Source organism: Pleurodeles waltl, chromosome 1_1 (genome assembly GCF_031143425.1).
Source record: "Pleurodeles waltl isolate 20211129_DDA chromosome 1_1, aPleWal1.hap1.20221129, whole genome shotgun sequence".
Lineage (NCBI taxonomy): Eukaryota > Metazoa > Chordata > Amphibia > Caudata > Salamandridae > Pleurodeles > Pleurodeles waltl.
In genome coordinates, this window is record NC_090436.1 from 437784081 (window position 1) to 437805489 (window position 21409).

The following is a 21409-nucleotide window of genomic DNA, read 5'->3' on the forward strand; positions in this document are numbered from 1 at the left end:
GAGAAGTGAATGGGCACATCCACTCTATAGTGTTAGGAATGGGACAAGGAAGGAAGAATAAAAGTAATGAAGATTACCGGTAACTAATCCGAGCATTAGTGATGGGAAAGGAAAGCCAGGCAACAGACAGAGATAGAGGCATCGTGCCGGTGTGATTCTGTCTCCCCTTTCATCTGTCACAATCACAGCAGCTCTTGGAAGACCATCCTCAGAAAGGCCACAGTAACTAACAAGTAAATGAGGGGAAAAAGGTGCAATCCCGAATTCCGCAAAATATCAGAAATATGCCATCTGTACAGGGCTAGCAGACCATCACAGGACAAAGGTTCACTGTTATTCTGCGGAACAATTGATTCCAAAGGGGTATGCTTAACTTTTAATCTGCTATTAACAAAAAAGGGGTAGAGAGAGAGGGAATCCCATTAGGTAATTGCAGGTCTGCTAAGGGTGAATGCTTGCTACATTGTTTGCTTTTGTTTGGTCTGAGTAGCAGTTTCCAGGCACTTCTCCCATTGCTAAACATTTGTCTTGTCCAAAGTGGAGAACTTGCTAACTCCAATGAGGTGAATACCATTTAAGTGCAATTTAAATGGAGGAAGGGTAAGCTCCTTAGATATAAGTTCAGGCTGAAGGACTTGGCCACAGGCAGTGACCAGGCTGATGTTTTGAATCTCTTCTTCTGAAGCTTTCACCCCTTTCTATTTGCCATGCCACATAATTCCACTACACAAATACACTACACACCACATATACCACCCCCTGCAAATCTACACCTAACAATTCCAATCCATCCCACATAATTCCACTTCACACCACTTACATCCACAATACTCCAAACAAAAGCACATGGGTAAAAGACATTAGCATTTACAACGTCAATAGCTCTAACTCACGCAAATGCAAGACCCATTGCATTGCAAATGCTTGTTTCACTTTTTCACTTTGTCATGCCCTGTCTATTGTTTGTTGCCCATCTGGTCCTGCTTTTCTCTCTGAATTATTGCAGTGGCATGTATTTCACACTGATGGGAGCAGCGGTCAACCAATCAATCAGTCAATAAAGCATGGATAATCACTCGATGAGGTATCTAGGCTCTTGCAGGTCCTGGAGGCTTATATGAACAGCCAAGTCTTGAGGGCCATTCTGAATTCTGGAAGTGAGGTGATGGTCCAGAGGAGCGTGGAGAGGCTGTTCCAGGTTTTTGCTGCGATGTGAGAGGAGCATCTTCCACTTTTAGTTCAGTAGAGGCAGGGAGTATGGGCAAGTGAAAGGGAGGCAGATCATAGTCTACTCAACGGTTGGTGGAAGTTCAGGTGGTGGTTAATGTACGTGTGTCCTTGGTTGTGTAGAGACATGTGTGCATGGTTCAGCAGTTGAATTGGCATCTTTTCAGTATGGGGTGCCAGTGGAGTTGCCTGAGGTGAGGTGTGATGTGGGGTTGTTGGGGAAGGCTAAGGATGAATGTGGCTCTGGCATTCTGTATGGTCTGAAGTCTGAGTAGGAGATGTGCAGCAAATCCTTTGTAGAGGTCCTCATCCTCGGCTCCACCCCCTCTGCCTGGGATGACTCCTGGTGGCCTGCCACACTGGGAACCACATCGACACCCACCGACCACGCACAAAACCTGGAGTTCATCCTGGACTCATCGCTATCAATGACCCAGCAAGTCAACACCGTCACGTTCTCCTGCATCAACACCCTCTGCATGCTTCGGAAGATCTACAAATGGATCCCCACTGGAACCAGAGGGACGGTCACCCAAGCCCTTGTAAGCAGAAGACTGGACTACGGCAATGCCCTATACGCAGAAACCACGGCAAAGCTCCAGAAAAGACTGCAACGCATACAGAACGCCTCATCCTGGACGTCCCCCGCCACAGCCACATCACAGCCCATCTGAGAGGCCTGCGCTGGCTCCCCATCAACAAGAGAATCATGTTCAAACTCCTCAGCCACGCTCACAAAGCACTGCATAACACCGTACCAGATTACCTCAGCAGACGGCTTTCCTTCTGCACCCCGACCCAACAGCTTCGCTCCACTGATCTTGCCCTCACCACTGTTCCATACATCCACAGAATGACTGCTGGTGGCAGATCGTTCTCCCACCTTGCTGCCAAGATGTGGAACACTCTTCCTATCCACCTGCGATAGACACAGGACCTACTAACCTTCAGGAGACACCTCAATACATGGCTGTTCGAGCAGTAGCAGCAGGTTTTTTTGAGTAGTAGTCTGACTTCAGCATGTTTCGAGGTGTCAGAAAATGTTGCAATGGTGATAGAGGTGTTGGGCAGGGTGGTAAGTTCCTAGTTGTTCCAAGCTTGAAGATGTGGTGCGGGCATGTGTCTGTAGGAGCTCCCGAATCGATGGATTTCATGGTGGAGGTGATGTCCTGGGTGTAGAGGATGTTCCAGGTGGTCAGTGTGTGGTTTGTGTTGGTTACAGTGGTGGGGTATCTGTTGAGGAAGTCCGTAGGTGTGGTTTGGGGATCAATGTTTCTGTATATGGTTGCAATCTAGTTGTGTAAGAAATGGGCAAGGTTGTCGGAGAGCTCCTGTGAGGGTGTGATGTTGTTTTCGCTGACAACTGGGTTGGAGAATTCCTTGACGATGTTGAAAAGTTCTTTGGTGGTGTTGGTGCTGATTTTGATACGTGGGGCAAGGGCTAACTTCTTTGTTGCCTCAGCAGGTGGTGGTAGAGGTTGAGGGAGGTCTCAAAGCATGCTCTGTCAGAAGCATCCTTGTTAGTGAGCCATCTCCTTTCCAGCTGTTTGCTGTCTTGTTTCGCTGTTGCAGGGGGAGGATTGGTTATGGGGCTAGAAAAGTTGACGGGATGGCAGGGAAGAGGAAACTGCAGGAAGGGTGGAAGGAGGAGGGGCTGGAGGGGCTGTCAGAAGCATCCTTGTTGGTGAGCCATCTCCTTTCCAGCTGTTTGCTGTCTTGTTTCGCTGTTGCAGGGGGAGGATTGGTTATGGGGCTAGAAAAGTTGACGGGATGGCAGGGAAGAGGAAACTGCAGGAAGGGTGGAAGGAGGAGGGGCTGGAGGGGCTGTCAGAAGCATCCTTGTTGGTGAGCCATCTCCTTTCCAGCTGTTTGCTGTCTTGTTTTGCTGTTGCAGGGGGAGGATTGGTTATGGGGCTAGAAAAGTTGACGGGATGGCAGGGAAGAGGAAACTGCAGGAAAGGTGGAAGGAGGAGGGGCTGGGAAAAAATTACAGGGGAGAGGTGAGATGGTGGGAATGCTGAGTCCAGGTGAATGGCAGTTTGCTTTGAACTTCTTAGAAACCAGTTCTGCCTCTAGGAAGCTTGCATTGCTGTTAACACTATGAAGAGCAGGAGACAGGATGAAAACACCTCTGTACTTCCCTCCTGCCTTTTACTAACCCCGTGCAGAAGTGTAGGGTCCATAAAAGGATGTTTTAGCAATACCTTAAAAAAGATTTAGCAGAGGCCTTTGTAAAAATTACTGAATTTGTTTTTTTAAATCCCACTTTCGCAATTTTGTTGCAAATGGTGAAATCACAACATCCTGGAGGGTCTGTCAAGATGGTCTATTTTTCCAGCCAGCAGTAATCGGGGGAAGGGACATGTGCACAAACAGTGCACTTCAATATAGGGGACTTACTGGCTTTGTGATACAGTATAGTCCCTCCTCACGTTTCACTTTCTTGGAAGGAACTAATTTTCATTTGGGTAACCCTCTTCCTGCACTACACTCTTGTAGGTATGGCATGGTCACTGCACTTGCTTCCACATTCCAGTTCGGATCTTGACTTTCCACCCACTACTTTTCTAATCACCAACGGCTACTGTGCCCTACATTCTAGATACATAACAGCTTCTGTTGCCTCCTTCCTATGGGGTTTGCAGGGCAACTATGTGTTACAAAGACATTGACTTTCCATATTTCTGTGGGACGTTCTGAGCCTTACCTGTGTACAGCCTCAGTGGTAACACAATACCTTTGTCCATTATTGGTGTCTTTCTCTGTTTGTACACATTAAGGTTGCCTTACCTTCTTTGCCCTGTTCCTGTCCCTTATCTGTATGTGTTTGTTCCTTTATAGCGTATGCCTTTCCCTGCTCCCCTGCATCGGTACACTACCTCCGTAGCCAGATATTCCCCCGAAGCACCATAACAAAGTCCTGTTTCCACAGTATGTCTCCGGTCTACCCACTTAGCAATCCTTTATATCTGAGCTGCAAGATAATATAATTCAAAATATGGAACCCCACGACCTCCTTCCTCTGTCTGCAGTCTTAACTTTCTAAGTGCTACCCTACATCTATTGAGGCGCCATACTTAACTGGTATGGAGCAAATTGAGTTTTCTAAAATAGGATTTTGGCATTGAAATGCACAATACACAAACGGTATAGCGAAAATGTGAGCACAACCCCTTTCGGCAGTACCACACGTTCCATTATCGACAGTGAGAACATTTTCTAAAAATCTATGCACTTTTCTGGTGCAGCTAACAAAAGCTCTAGGTTATCATTTTGCAGGTTGACCTCCGCGTAGTAGAGCTTTACTCCCAGGTATATGAATGTGTGCAATTACCTGAGGATTCCTTTCACTGCCAAGGCATTTTCAACTTGAGAATTTCTGGTCTAATTTGGAAAGCATATGTTTTGTTCACTTGTAGCCCAGACATGAGCCCAAATTCTCATAGTACGGGGTTATGACCTCTAGTCCCAGTCAGCCTTTGCATTATAAGAGTAACAGGTTATCCACATACAAGATTGTGTGTTTTACCTTTTAATAGTATGCTCTTCATGTCTCCCCTCTAACTCATTTTTTCAGCCATAGGCTCTATACCCATGGGTATGGCACATAATAATGGAAACTACAGTCCCAACCCAGCAGAATCGGCGAGCAGCTATGGGGCCAATTTCTTGCATAATAAGTCTGATTGTGTTGGGAGCGTGTATACTCCCCTTTATAATTTCCTTTTCCTACTGTCCAGTCAACCTCTGATCCATGCATATTTGCCATTCTTATTTATGTGAGTAAGAGGGTGTGAATGGTGTGCCATGTCTGATCCAGATGAAGTTTCCTCTAGCCTAGGAAGAATATTCTGTTGTGACCAATTGCTTTCTCTGCCTGCACTGAAGCTTAATCACTTCTTGGTTTGTAATGCATGTTTGTTGAAGGAGCACTATGTTACCTCCTCTGCACTTTGCAGAAGGAGTATATTTGAAACCTTCTACTGGTCGTTTCCATGCCATTAGTTTGTATTTAAAGAGAGTCATCAGTGCTATGATTTGTTCTGTAAGTGTTTCCTTACCTGGTGAGTTATCACCTCCTCTCTTTTGCAATTTGTTTTCCTGTAAATGCCCATTACCCACCACAAACTACACTTGCAGGTATGTTTCTGAGTCTAATTACTGCTTAATATCTTGCTTGAGCATGTTTAGTATGAGTTTTAGGCTGATCTCCCAATCGATATTACCAGGGGGTTGTTCAGTGTGCTTAATCATAAGTGATCTGCTGTTCTTGGTGTGAGGGTTGGTGGTGGCTCTCCCTCAACATGTAAGTGATCAGTGTTGGATTTACCTTCATATAAAACCAGGGGTTTTGCCCTAGGGCTTTGTGGTGTATTCCTAATAAGGTGGGGGCTGGCTACTGCAATCGCTGCTTCTCTTTCTCCCTCCATCTGCCTCTCTCGTTTTTTGTGAGAGGTGGCCGTTATCCTTGTTGTTTTGACCCAGTCTCATACTTCACAGGTGTCTGTGAAGACTAGCACTTTTGTTATGAACATCAGTTAAGCTAGAAACAGAAGCATATACTTTATTTTGGTTTCTTTCATGCACTTCTCCACCTCTGTAGAGGATGCTTGCTGATGTTGCACCAACGCCCTGTTGAAGATATGCACCAATTTATTTTTGACTGTGAATATGCCTTTTTCTCTGGCGTTTTGCATAATATGCCTTTTTCTCTGGCGTTTTGCATGATTGTTTCTCTGTTTCAGTTGTGTAGTAGCGTTGCAGCTACTGGTCTAGGTAGGGTGCCAGAGGTAGGTTGTTTCAGCAGCACTCTATGTGCCCTGTTTTGAAGCATACAATTTAGTGAAGCCCTGAGGAGTCACCTCAATCTTGAGCCATCTCCCAAGGTATTCCAGACTGTTTTAACCCACTACCTCTTTTGGGAGGCCCACCACACAAATATTATTACTCCTGGAACAGCCCTCATTATCTGCTGCACTTCCCTCCAGAACGCATATTCTGTTGCTAAGGTCTTGCACTGTGGCTGTCAGATTATTTGTGCTGGAATTGTAGCTGTGCCATTGTGGTTTCCGCTTGGCTCTATAAGCACGTTTTCAGTGGTTATCTCGGAGTAACCTGATGCCAACTATTGGAATTTCTTTTATACAATTCAAGTGCTTCCCATGTAGAAGTAATTGCTTCTATGCTCTTGTCTAGTTCATCATCTGGTGCTTCTTGGCATTAATCACTGTTGCCATCTTGTGCTGCTTCTTGGACATTAATTTGGCTTTTTACTATTGTGAGACTTGGGCTTCACTGTCGCACATGATTGCTCTTGGCTCCCCCTTATAGTGGTTACTGTAATGTTACTCTGGACTGTGCTCTTGTATGCTCTAGGTACTAGGGGGGATGTTGTAGTCCCAGTATGAGTATTCTTTCCAGGACGTCATCACCCATCCTGTCCCATATATTTGTACAGCTGCTCAGCTGGTTGGTGGCATCTATTAGTCTCAAGAGATCATAGGTGACATGATCGCCTAAGCAGGTTCAAGAATTGTCAAGGTCATCCCCCCTTCCCCTACGCACTATTTGAAAGTTCAGTGGGGTAATCATATAGCCAATTGTTGCCACCACCAGGATTTTAACTGCACTGCAGAGGAGAATGGGGCCTATTTTTGTGTTTGATTAGTTCTGACGGCTTGTGGGTGAACCACTTTCCCCCACTCAGGCTCATTTTGGATTGGTCTTTGGCCCTACCAACTTCATGCTGTTTGATGGCACTTTTGTTTTTTATGGCAGTTCCCCTGTTGGCGACCTCAGTTGCGGATTGTCTTCAGCTTCCGATATAGCGACAGGAATTCTCATTGATTATTTATTACGTCGAGCCTAGGCAGCTCGCATGCACTGTCTGCAGGACATGCTGTATTCAGTCTATGGGCTTTTATCCAGCCCACTATTGCCATTCGTTCTTTGTTGTGCTGGTCTTAAAGGCTTTCTTTTTATTAGTGCATTTTTCTATATGTCCCACCTTTGTGTGCTTAGTTCCCTTTCAGTCGATTTCACTGAGCGACCTTTTTGTTGGCCATCACACTACTTTCATGCACGTTCATGCTTCCTCCTGTTATAGCTTGTGATGGCACCTGCTACTGTCTGGGCATTGCAGCCTTAGTGTTCTTTTGGTTATCCATAGCAATGTGTTCACAGCACACCAGTGAAAACCCTGTGTTCGGAAAGGCACCAAATGTTTCAGGTTTCATTTGTTCTTGTTCCTCTACTCGGGTGTACTTGATTGATGTTTTCCAAGCCACTTTTCCCTCCACTACTGTTTTAGAAATAATTGGCTCTGTGTGCGTGTTTGCACCCTTGGCAGACAAATGCCCATTCACTTTCAGTCTTCCTCATTCTAAAGTCCTCTAAACAGTGCTTTGGCTGCTTCTCTGGTCCCAGTGGTAAATCCTCATTCTTAATCCTATAGGCAGTGCTGCTAGCTGCTTCTCTGGTCCCAGTGGCAATTCTTCATTCTAAGTACTGTAGACAGTGCTACTAGCTGCTTCTTAGGTCCCAGTGACAATTCCTCATTCGTAGTCCTCTAGACAGTGCTGCAGCTGCTTCTCTGGTCCCTGTGGAAATTCCTCATTCTTAATCCTGTAGACAATGCTACAGCTACTTCTCTGATCCCAGTGGTAATTCCTCATTCTTAGTCCTCTGTACAGTACTGCTAGCTGCTTCTCTGGTCCGATCGGTAATTCCTCATTCTACGTCCTTTAGAGAATGCTGCAAGCTGCTTGTCTGGTCCTGTCAGTAATTCCTCATTCTAAGTCATCTTTGCAGTGCTGCTCGCTGGTTCTCTGGTCCCAGTGCTAATTCCTCATTCCAAGTCCTCTAGACAGTGCTGCAGCTGCTTCTCTGGTCCAAGTGGTAATTCCTCTTTCTTAGTCCTCTAGGAAGTGCTGCTAGCTGCTTTTCTTGTCCTATCAGTAATTCCTAATTCTAAGTCCTCTAGAGACTGCTGCAAGCTGCTTCTCTGGTCCCGTCAGTAATTTCTCATTCTAAGTCCTCTAGGCAGGCTAGCTGCTTCTCCTGTGGTAAGTCCTCATTCTTAGTCCTGTAGACAGTGTTGCAGCTAGCTGCTTCTCTGGTCCCATTGGTAATTCCTCATTCTAAGTCTTCTAGACAATGCTGTTAGCTGCTTTTATGGTCCTGTCAGAAATTCCTCATTCAAAGTCCTCTAGGCAGTGCTGCTAGCTGCTCCTTTGGTAGAACTGGTAACTACTCATTCTAAGTCCTCCTGACAGTGCTGCTAGCTGCTTCTCGTCCCATTGGTAATTCCTTATTTTTAGTCCTCTAGGAAGTGATGCTAGCTGCTTCTCTGGTCCCATAGGTAATTTCCCATTCTAAGTCCTCTAGACAGTGCTGCTAGCTGCGTCTCTGGTCCCATTGGCAATTCCTCATTGTTAATCCTTTGAGCAGTGCTGATAGCTACTACTCTGTTCCCTTCAGTAACTTCCCCATTCTAAGTCCTGTGATCGCTGCATTTTTACTAATACATATTCATGTTTTTTTATTTTTTTATTAATAATCTTCATAGAATTTGACTTAATATAATAATGTGCTACTTGGAAAATGTGCCCACTTGAGTGGCCGTCACTATTCACTAAGTGTCCTTACCAAATGCTTATTAATGTAAATTGATGTGCTCATGTTTAGATTAATGTAGTTGTGTGTTATATTAATGCTTTATTATTTGAAGCCCTTAAGTTAGCGAGGTTTTGAGCCTAGTTTGCACAGCCTCATGTTAAGGTGCCCTGTTCATATAATGCTGTGAGAAATGTAGGCTTGAAGAAATTAAAACGTGTATTGTTTTTCACTTAGTTGACCAAACATTAGCAGATGTCTTTACTTTCTCATTAGAACTGTTTGCTAAAATGTCTTGTACTAGATACTGTTACATTGTATAGTTTAGTGTGTGAGAAAGCGATGTTCCCAGGAGCTAACTATGGATGCACTGACTGGAGTACAGATGGATACAAAAATGTTAGCTGACGAGCCTGATGATGAGAAGAGGAGCCAATCATCGACATGTGAAAGACAGTTTAGTTATAGCTTAGACATAGAAATGAATCCTTATTGGACTAAATGTAAACGTACGAATCTTTGACCAATCACAACGTGGGAAGTGTTTTAACTTAGCCCGACTGCGCAGAGGAGAAGTGCCCATTTTCGAACATTCTCATCTTTGCACTTGTTCTATTCTGTCTGCGGAGCTGAGCAGTTCCTGCTTATCTTTAACTTTATTGCTTAATCTTCTGATACTCAGTGCTGATCCCTTAGACATTGCTTTCCAATGGTTCGGATAGCTTAGAGCCCCTTTTCTGAACCATTCCCTTTCATGGTCTGTTGGTGATGCTGACTGAACAGATGTCCAACTGACAAAGATAATCGCAGCTTGCTGATCCATACTGAGGAGCGGTATAACCAAATGATATTGTTCTTATTGTGATTTTTTTGTCTTTTTGTTTCTAGGTACCAACTGCTATTTTGATAGAGCCATAGCTAGATGCGTTTACAAATTTATGTTGACTAACATTGTTTTGCATGAAGCCCAAACATGCTATTCTAATCAGAAGGGTTAGTGAGGGAAGACCCTGAAATGTTAATAGGTTGCTTTTAAAAAATAATTGATGTTGCTCAATTGCTGAATCTAGATGTATGCTATTTCCATTGCACAGTTGTTTTTGCTATTGATTTGTACTGTAACTCTTGAGTGCGTAGTAATCCATGCATTAGTTAAATTGAGATTCTTTAGAAGGTTTGGTCAACCAGTGTTGTTTTTGTATGTATACTGTTTGATTTTGAGACTAAGGCCCTCATTCCAACCCTGGCGGTCATAGACCGCCAGGGTGGATGTCGACGGAAGCACCGCCAACAGGCTGGGAGAATCCTCCATGGCGGTGCCGCCATGGGGATTCCGACCCCCTTCCCGCCAGCCTGTTTCTGGCGGTTTTTACCGCCAGGAACAGGATGGCGGGAACGGGTGTCGTGGGGCCCCTGGGGGCACCTGCACTGCCCATGCCACTGGCATGGGCAGTGCAGTGGCCCCCTAACAGGGCCCCAGCATGATTTTCACTGTCTGCATAGCAGACAGTGGAAATCGCGACGGGTGCAATTGCACCCGTCGCACCCCTGCAACACCGCCGGCTCCATTCGGAGCCGGCTTCTGTGTTGCAGGGCCTTTCCCGCTGGGCCGGCGGACGCTCCCTTGGCGGGCGCCCGCCGGCCCAGCGGGAAAGTCTGAATGGCCCCCGCGGTCTTTTGACCGCGGAGCGGCCAAGTGGCGGCGTAAGTTTGACGGGCGGCAACCGCCGCCCACCAAACTTGGAATGACCACCTAAGTTAAGTGATATTAGCATTGTTAATATAGGGAAATAAACATTCTAACTTTTACATAAAGGTGTGGTTTTGCATGGCCAAAGGGATCATGATGCGTGAGATTACTGTCTCGTTGATTGATATTGTTGATGATTTGTATTTGAATTGAGACTTATGGTGGAAATTACTCTAAGCCCAGTCAAAAGGTCCATCGAACCTCTAACGCGTCCCCTTTTAAATTAAAGATAAGAAGCCAAATAAGGTCAGACGTGCTAACAGTCCTCTAGGCAGTTCTGAGGCTGTGTCTCTGGTCACAGTGGTAATTCCACATTCTTAGCCTTATAGACAGTGCTGCTAGCTGCTTCTTTGGTCCCGTCACTAACGCCACATTCTAAGTCCTCTAAGCAGTGCTGCAGCTGTGTTCATTCTAAGTCCTCTAGACAATGCTGCAGATGCTTCTCTATTCCTGTCAGTAACTCTCCCATTCTAAGTCCTCTAGGCAGTGCTGCAGCTGTGTCTGTGTTCCCAATGGTAATTCTTCATTTTTAGTCCCCTAGACAGTGCTGCAACTGCTTCTTTGGTCCCATTGGTAATTCCTGCATTCTAAGGCCTCTAGACAGTGCTGCAGCTGTGTCTCTGTTCATACATTTACTACACTCCAAACCAAAACACACACGTAAAAGACATTGTAATTTACAACACCAATAGCTGTAACTCTCACAGGTGCAATACCTATTGCATTGCAAATGCTTGTTAGAATAAGCATTCTCCAGTTGTTGACTTGTTTAGGAAGTCTTCTGTTCTTTTTTTTTCTGGCAATAGTGTGTACTTTCATGCACCTCTACTGAACACTGAAATGTACTTTCTTGGCTTGAGAAATCGGAATGGTGATTCTTTTAAGTTTAATGCATAAAGAATCAGGATTTTATTAAAGACAAGACGTCTAACATTATGCATTAACTTTTATTTACTCCTTCTGAGCAGCAATAAACTATCCAAAGCATCCATTGGAACTTTAACAACATCATATTAGAAAAAAGAATGTTCAGTCTCATCGTATATAAATTCTTACACCGAGTTAATCCTTTATTAAGAATCTGCAAAATAAAACACAATTTGTAAACTTTCCTTAAACTTTCCTAAATAGGAATAATTTCTTCAATTTGTTATGCCCTTTCAATAACATAAACCACCATTGCTATACATTGTCAATCAAAGGTGATTTACCTTTCTCAACCACTTACAAGGGAAGGGTGGGTGGGATAATGATAGCCTCCTTGTCTTTAATTAAATCCCAATTCTTTATGGAGTAAACTTATAAGAAGCACCATTTTATGTCAAGATTGGAGGCTAGCATTTTGCATTTTTAAAGTCTTTCAAAACACATTTGGAAACATGATCTATAGAGTTGAAATAAAATGTCCCAAATGTTTCTGCAGAAGACCAATCAGCAGCTTTCATTATATCTCCCAAACTTCCTCCCATCATACAAACCTTTCTCGCCATGGCTCCTCCTTCAGAATGTGCTGTACATTTTGACACATCCACACTAGCTTCTTTCCTTGCAGCCTTCACCCATCTTGCAATAGTAGCATTAGCTACAGCTTTAAAAAGGTTCATATATTAAATTAGAAGCTGGTCAACCCCCGACAATTTTTTTTTCCAATATCCGAGTCTCATACTCTTTTAAGCAACAAACTACACAGAATTTTGGAAATTCATCAAAGAACGGGGAAAGTATTGTTCTAGACATTGTTTTTGTATGTATACACACTTCCAACAACATACCTTTCATGAAATTCCCTTACCTGTAAATACTTATTGGCGGCCAGGTTTGAAATAGCCCAAGTACCAAATTCACATTGCATAAAATTTGATTTTTTGAATTTGGTGGTCTCTTTAAATGAATAATTTTCATTACCCTGCAAACCAAAGCATTCTTACCAATTGATATACCCTTCTGTAGTGCATGACCAGCAGCTACTGCAAGTCTATTATAATTCACTGTTCTGTAAGACATACCTATATCAAACAATTAGCAACCTAAACATCATCTGCCTCCACGGGATCCAAATCCCTTTCCAAGCACCAACTTGACCACACTTTCCATTCACCTCTATACCTTTTCTCGGTACCCGGTGCCCATGATTCATCCAGTAATTCTGTTGCTGACTCTGAAAGCTCGGCGAGTCCTCTGGAACGCCTGATATCCTCCGTACTAGAAGGTTCAGAGATGCTCTTTACCATCTACACCTGACAACAGACCTTTGCAACACATTCTTAAAATTGGTTGTTCCACTGCCATCTCCATTATTGTAAAAAATCAGAGTGGAGTCGTCCAGAAAGGCGTCACCAAAACGAACTGACTTCTTTGCTGCCTCACCTGTACAAATGCTCTCTGAATCCTAGAGAACAGAGGAAATGAATTCCCTTCAATCTTGCATAAATGCATCCACTGCATATGCACCTGGTTCCGGTCTCCAACTGACATAATTCGGTAACTGAATGATTAGTCTGGAATTGAACAAATCTATCTCTAAAGGTTCCATACTCTGCAAGATTTCCTCAAACAGATCCTCTCTGAATTTCCAGTCGCTGTTATCTTTCATCTGACGTGAATTCCAATCAGCTACAGCATTTTGAACTCTGGGTAAGTATTCTGCCCTGAAATTTATTTTATATTCTAAACAGAATTCCCACAGCTCTTTCTACAAATCTGCTAAGCTCTTGGACCTGGTACTTCCATACTTGTTGATGTATGCTACAGCCGTCACATTGCCCATTTTCAACAGGAGAGGTTTGCCTCTCAGAACTCTCCTGAAACTTTGTAATGCAAACAATCCCACCTGCAACTCTAAACAGTTTCTTCTCTCTTCACCTAAACAATGAGCACCCCATCCAAAGCTGCTTGCATCTGTCTCTAATATGAAATCCGGCTTTGAACTAAAAATCACACGGCCATTCCATGCTTCCAAATACTTCTTCCACTGAATCAATTCCTTCAATGCCTCCTGAAACAGAGGCACTAAGACTCTGTACTGTAATCCTTTTCTTAGACCCAAAGTGTTCAAATGCTGTAAAGCCTTGTAATGCAAAGACCCTGAATAAATTGCCTGAATGGACGAAGACAGGAGCCCAATCACTCATGCAAAGTCTCTCAGTTTTACCTACTCTTTCTTCAGTAATGACTGAACTTCCTGTTTTATTTTCTTCACTTTATACTCTGGAAGTTGTAATTGGCACACCTCTGCGTCCACAATGAAGCCCAAGAACTCCATTCTCTTCATCGGAGTCAACACAGATTTCTCCTGATTTATTATAAATACTAAATTCTACAAAGAATACATTTTTTTAAATCCTCCATATCCTGATTCAATATCAACATATTGTCCAAATAAATTATCATCCTTACTCCTCTCTCCTCTGAGAAAACCAACTACCGGCCTCATAACTTTTGTGAAACACCAAGTAGCTGACTCTAGACCAAAAGGTAGACTCTGAAATTGATATAAGTGATTTCACCACCTGAACTGCAGACATTTCTGACTGCTCTTTGCTATTGGAATCATGAAGTTAGCATCTTTGAGATCCAACTTCACCATCCAATCCTGCTCCTGCAAAAGATCCTGTAAAAGATGAATACCTTCCATTTTGAAATGCTGGCAGGTTACAAATTGATTCCGTTTCCTTAGGTTTATCACTGGCCTCCAGCCCTTGTCCTTCTTTTCCACCAAAAACAAAGTACTCAGAAATATTTTGCCCTGCTCTCCTATTTCCGCAATCACATTCTTCAACAAACTCTGAGCTATCTCTTGCTGAACTATTTGTTGTTCCAACTGTTTTTGAAATACCAATTCACCAGGCTCTATTCTATTCTTGATCAAACTCTATAGTTTGTGATACCTAAACATCTTGAGTGACTCCCAGTTTTCTTTGAATAACCTTAATCTTCCTCCTACACTTGTCGGGATAGAACTAGAAATATTCCTCACACTCCCCCCTGGTTCCGATCTTGTCCAAGGTTGTGACCCCTTGTTCTGGCATTATGACCTTGACCTCTCCCCCGTTGGGGATAAAACTGAGATCCTCCTTGGCTTCCTTTGTAGTAAACATTTCCTTGGTTCTGATTTTGGGCTCCAAATCCTGCCCAGCCAGTAAGTTGCCCCTTCCTACCAGCCCGTCCATAAAAACTACTATTTGAAAATACTGAAGGCATTGAAAAATGAGCTTTATCTGGGCTTGTAAAGGTACGCACATATTTGGTCATTGATTTGACCATCGCTACTCCAAAAAGTAGGCTACAAGCCTCCTCTGAGGATTCTTTATTTGCCAATTCAGCTACTTTGGGACTAATACCTGATGACAGTCTTCCTTCCCTCTTCCATTTGCATTCCCTAAAAAGCAAATGGCTGACTGACACCAACCGCGTAATAGATGTATATCTATGTCTTTCCCTTTAAATAGGTTTCTTCTACTGTATCCAATACCCTGGCAAATGGTCTAAGAATGTCAAGTACTTTATCCTGACATTGCTTTTAGGACTTCTATAGTCCTTTCCTTTGATTTGTACCCAGTTTAAATAAGTATGTTATCATCTCTGGGTCTAAATTCAGTGTTATGGACACCTTATCATCAATGATGGGTCTAGAACACTCAGCCTTCATCATATTCCTTTCATCTTTTTCTAACTTCTTACGTAGCCTTCCCTTTATATGATCAGCAACATGGTCCAATTGCCATCATTCCTTCCCTTTCGGGTGTCTTATATCTTTTGGATTAAATAGCTTCTCGCCAGATTAATCCATGATACTTTTTTTAACCTACTTCTAATGTTGTTATCCACCTCTTCTTCAAGACCATCCTTATATTCCAGGTCTAGAATATATTCGTCAAAATCTTTGTTTTCTATGTTATTATCAATATCATAATTTACAATCCCAACACTTTCATCTGAGTAATGCTCTCTTTCAGCGTCAAGGTGACTTTCTTTTGTACCACGTAGGGTACCCTTCGTTTGTGAGCCGCCTTGGACTCCAGTCCTACCTGACGTCCCTTGCTTTCTCTTAGAAAAACACTTCCCTCCTGTGACGATCCTCTTCTTCTGACAAAGAATAAAATTCCTCCTCATCATCACCGTTCCTTTTACCTAAAACCTGTTTCAGAGACCCCTGTCCTACAGCTTTTACTTTTCCTCCTGATTCCCCTCTCATCTATTTATTTCTCACATTTTTCTTAAATGTAATATACTTTTGCCTGTCAAAATCTCTAAATGATCGAATTTTCTCAGGTCTGTCATGTTTTTCACATTCACAGCAATAAATCACTCAATAGTGACTCATTGCTATGGTAACATCCTCACAAAACAACCTGCTCTTGAAACAATCCAATTTGCTGAAAAACAAAGGCTATATCCTTTAAAGAATAGCCTATATGTTTTCCTTTACGAGGACGTGAACGTTGAACTAAACATACTGATGTTCACTCCTTGTCTTTCAGCACACGAGAGACCTGCCAGTCGCACCTTTGCTCTGGGCAAGTCACCCATTCCTCATCTCCGCGAGGGCGATGACAAACAATGCGCGTCATCGCATTCTCACCACGCGCACATAAAACCATCAGCCCTTGAGTGCTCCTCGGTAAGTCTTAAGTACATTTTTAGGGTCGAGCCTGTGTTGCATGCGCTTGCGCATGCATATCGCAGCAAGACGCTTTAGTTATTAGAAAAGGGCTCGGAGCCCTGTCGACGTCACCTCAGTGTGTTTCATTGGTTCGTGGGCTTGCCTAGTAAAATCTGCTTGCTTTCATTAGTGGAAGGCATGTACACGTCATGCCTTTCCCGGTGGTTAGCCCTCCTCGAGCGCAGCGACCAAGTACAGAAAACATGCGATGCTCGCTGTTTTCTGTCGGATCGTGGACTACTTTTTCTCTATTTTCCTAGCGCGATTTCGCTTAGCAGAAGTCGAGCGCTTTACACAGTTAATTTCACTTTTTCGGGTTACCTACATAAAAGCACTTTTGCCGATAGATGAAAAGTCGGGTTAGGAGTTTACAACGCGATCAGCTCTAACATGAGCAAACGCGAGACCCGTTGCATTGCAAATGCTTTTTATATTTTCTTCTGACACAGAGCACGTTACCTTTGATGTAAAAAACGGACCAGCGCACACATAAATAACAAAATAGCCCTCATAACAAAACAACAAATGTAGAAAACATAAATAAGAAGTTTGTTTTACATTTAAAATCCTTTAAACATACCACTCCTCACACAGCCCTACCCATAAATTAGGTAATGCTTTCAACATGGCATCTAATTTCTTATAAACACATTTAGACATGACGTACAAGAAAAATATCATATACTTATCTGCTCAGAAGCAGGAAACAAAAGTGGGAGAAAATAGAGGACACACAGCTTCTATGGAACTGAACAATCTTTTTTCTATTATGATGTTGTTAAGGTTCTATCGGATGCTTCGAATGTTTTTTTTTTGCTGCTCAGGAGGAGTAAATGAAAGTTAATGCATAATGCTAACTTCCTGTCTTGACATAAAATTCTCAGCTTAACCGTGCCATGCCATATTTTCCATTCCCACGCACCCTGGAAGTCCTGCAAGGCTAGAGAGACAGAACACCTATTTTTCTCTTAACTAGATGTCTCATTTACACATTTGTAGCCCACGTAGGCATGGTGCATCTCAGTATGGCTGATGCATTTTTTTTAAATACCGTTTATAAATGTTCATGTTATATTTCAGTTACCTTTTTGATGTGTGACCCTTATGGCGAGACTGGAAGCACATAAACATGCATAGACAGTATTTTACTAGCATAGGAAGTATTTCTACGTAAAATGGGGAAACTGAACAAAGTCATTTTAATACATATGTAGTTTTGACTATGCCTAAATGTTTGCTAAAGGCAGAATTGGTTTGCTAAATAATACACAGGATTTTACATAATTTTACATATAATTGAATTCAAGTCTTAGGTCCTGGTTGTTTTACAATGCAATTGTATTTGTCTCTGAAGAAAGTTGCAACCCTAAAAGTGTAACACAAGGCTAACTTTCATCCTTCAGTAAGAAACGAATAGTCTGTCCATCTCTACTTAACTACAGTGTAGTAAAGCACCACTAGCAACTTTTGTTTCCATTTTAAATCACATTATATCTGGATAGCCTTTTCTTGATCCTAAATCAGTAGCAGAACCTTTCCAGGTGGTTCCATACGGGGACGAAATCGTCAGATTAATTTGTTTTCCCAAAGAGGGAGAATTATAAGAGCAACACAGAGGGAGAAAAAGTGAGACAAAATACTGGGATCAAATACAAGTAACCATTATCCATATATGAAGCAGTCCTCTAAGTAGGTCAGACTTATTCAGCTAATAAAAATATATACTGATGCTTGGCTTCTACCTGGGTGCTTACTTGCTGCATAACATGGTAGATTTAGGAAAAGGTTGGTTTGTTGAGATCTTCCTCTTCAGCCACAAATAGCCAACACATGCTTCGTTTAAAATCATATAAGAGTATGCTTTTTTATTTTATTTTATATTGTATCGAAATCCCTGATTTATATTGTAAATGTTTTGAACATGCAGGTTGCAACCACCACACGCAGCAGGTCTGGCCTCACTGAACTGTGACAGTAGGAAGCATGTGCCTTCACTATTTCTAGAAACCAAATTTGTATTCTGTCAACTCAGGCTGTAACAGGCAGAGAATTAGGTTGTTTCAGGATGGCCGAGGGGTCTTTGCTGACAGGCTGCCATGTAATGTCAGAAAATAAGGTTAGGAAGTACTGCTGTTGATCAGCACATGCTAACATTGTGCCTTCTTGGTGCTGTTAAAAAAATTGTCTGTATGGGACAAAAGACTTGCTTATTCTCATATCTATAATCCGAGTTTTAGTGGTCTCCAGTGTGCCATCCTGTGTTTGTATCCGTGCATTACTGCCTTCTTGTCAGTGATTTTGTATATGTTGTAGTACCTGTGTCAGTGTCTCTGTGTCCGGGTAGCCCTAGTTTCCCAACTGAGGTGCTAGTGTCAATATTCTGATTTTGACGCCTGTCTTTCAGTATCTCCATATTAGTGTCAATATTCCCTTACCAGTGTTGGTACCACCATGTCCACATTTATTCCTTTGTCTACTTTTGTGTTCTTGGGTCAGTTTCCCAGTGGTGTCCCAATCAATGTATATGTCATTTTCCAATTGTAAGTGTCACATTTCCAGTGTCAGTACCACACAATATATGTGGCTGTGTTTCAGTGGTAGTGATGGATTGTCCTATTGCTGGGCCAGCGTTCCATTCTCAGTAGTGATATCCCTTGTCCCTATGTCAGTACATCCCTCACAGCATGTTTGTGTTGGTGTTCCGGTCCATGCAACAGTTTTTCTGTGTTAGTCCTCTAATACTAATGACCAAGTGCCATTATGCTTGTTGTTCATGCTCTCTTTGCATATAGCATCTATGACTCAGTATCCCAATACTCAAACCTTTGTGTAAGTGCCTCAACATTAGTATTTGTAGACTTATCAGTGTTACTGAGTTAGTGTCCCCACGTCACTGTTACTAAATATGTGTATGTGTCCCTTTATTTTTTTCCATTATTAGTGCTGTAGTATCAGTGTTAGTGTTCCTGTTTTCCCATCTACCCGGGTCCCATTGGCAGTGCCCTGGCACTAGTGTCCCTGTGTCAATGTCGCCCTGTCTGTTTTTCTGTGTCATTGTCCATGTGCCAATGTAAGTGTCCCAATTTTAATGTACCATGTTAGTTTCAGTGTCTCTGTGTCAATGTCCACGTGTCCTATCATCTCTCTCGACACCCAAACAGTGTTTCAAGACAGTAACCCCTTTGCAGTGTTGCAGTGCCCAATGTCCATGTGAGTGTCACAGTGTATATTTCAATGCTTAAGACCTTATGTATGTGCTCCCAGGTCCGTGCCCTTGTGTCCGTATCCCAGTGTCAGTGACCTATCTCAGCATCACAGGTCCATACCTTAGTGCTGCGTCCATCCAGCAAGTGCCCTTGATTTACTAACTTTGTATCGCCTGGTGCTGTGTTCAAGCATAAATATCTAAGTGTTTATATTCTAAACTCTCTTTGACAATCTCCCCACGGCATTGGACCAGCATCAATGTTTGTGCCAGTATATTTGTCCCCAAGTTAACATCCCCATGTTGATGTTCCATCATCTGTGTCCCAGTGGTACTGTCCCGGTGGAAGTGCCCTTATGTCAGCATCACTGTGGTGATAGTGTGTTAATGTCCTAATGTGTCACTGTATCCATATTTGTGACTCATGTCAACAATCAACTTCCAGTGCCACACTGCAAACATCCCCATGTCAATGTTGGTGCCACTGGATAGTATTCTAGTGCTCATGTCCCAACAGCAGTGTCTCCATATCTGTGTCATTGTATCAGTAACCTCTGTCAGCATCCACAGGTACACTAATGGTGTGTCCCCCAGCAGTGCCCCTGTGTGTATATCATGTCACAGTCTAATATTATGTCCCACAGTTGAGTGTCAATATCTGTCAGCCCTGGCATCCCTGTGTCAGAGTCCAAGCATAACTGGCCTGTGTCAGTGTCCCAGCATTAGTGTTTGTGTCCTATGTCCCAATGTCACTGTTCCCATGTTAGTATTGATGGTCCTATTTCAGCACCCTTGGTGCCAGTGCCCGTCAGTGTTGATTTTCCTGTCTCATTATCTGACTGACAGTGCCCAATTGCTAGTGCCCTTGTGCCAGTGTCCCTCTGTTAGTGTCCGAGTTTAAGTGCCTATTTGTCACTGTGGCCACTTCAATGCCCCATGTCATTTTTGGTTTTTCTTTGGCATTGTGCTAGTGACAGTGTTGGAGGCCCATTGTATGTGTCATTCTTGGTGCCCTGTGCCAGTTTTCTTGTTTCAATGTAGGCCCCGCCGTGTCACCTTACCATCCCAATTGTCTCACATGATGGCATTGTTTGCTTATAAACTACTTATCCCATCCTAGATCTACATCAAAGCACCAAAGGAACAGAAGAGTCACAAGGCCAGGGATACAGATGTATGTACAATTTGGTGATATAGAAAGTGGATCAGGGATGATAAAGTGTATTGGGAAGTATAAATTGAAAGAACAATGTGTGAAATAGCATTTTAAGAAGGAGACCCTTTTACAAAAGGGAGAATTGAAAAGCAAAACAAGCATTTCATTAGTACACGCTGTTAAGTGAAAGGTGATAATTTTTCTATGTAGCCATGTGGGAGTAGTTTCACTGACCATTTCAAAATTAAAGAAACAGTTTGTGGTTTGTTTCGCAATGCAGTGGAGCAGTGCTTAATTTGTAATAAATTAATAAATAAGTACAAGTGCCCAAAATTGTTTGTAGGAGGCCACCCACTTCCTTCTCAAACGCATCCCACTTCTTCTGATGTCACCACCCACTTTCACTACTGCATGAACAATGCTCAAATTAAGACTGTATCAAGTGCATTTGCCTTCTTCAAGTGCATTTTACAGTCCTAGACCAATGTTCAATTAAATTTGCTAAAGAGACTATTAATGTGAAATGACACTCATAAAAGAATCCAGTGCATTGATGGACAGTTTTTATTGGTCAGGAGAACAATTTTTTTACACCACTGCTGAGTCAACAATTGCGTGTATTTTTATTGAGAGCCTACATTTATCAGTTTAAAAAAAAAAGGTTTCGCTACTGTGTGTGGGGCAAAATTTGCATAAAAGCAATATTCTCATCGACCTGTTGGGGCTGGGGGTCAAGATTGGTACACACCTGATTACTAATTAATCCCTTTCTGACAGAAATCATTTGTTAAAAAA

The 21409-nt window shown here is 42.7% G+C and overlaps 1 protein-coding gene across 1 annotated transcript in view; it reads left to right on the forward strand.

Annotated features, from left to right (window-relative positions):
- LOC138284976 (baculoviral IAP repeat-containing protein 1-like) overlaps nucleotides 1-21409 on the forward strand; it is a 796353-nt gene that overhangs the window by 36551 nt on the left and 738393 nt on the right. The window lies entirely within an intron of this gene.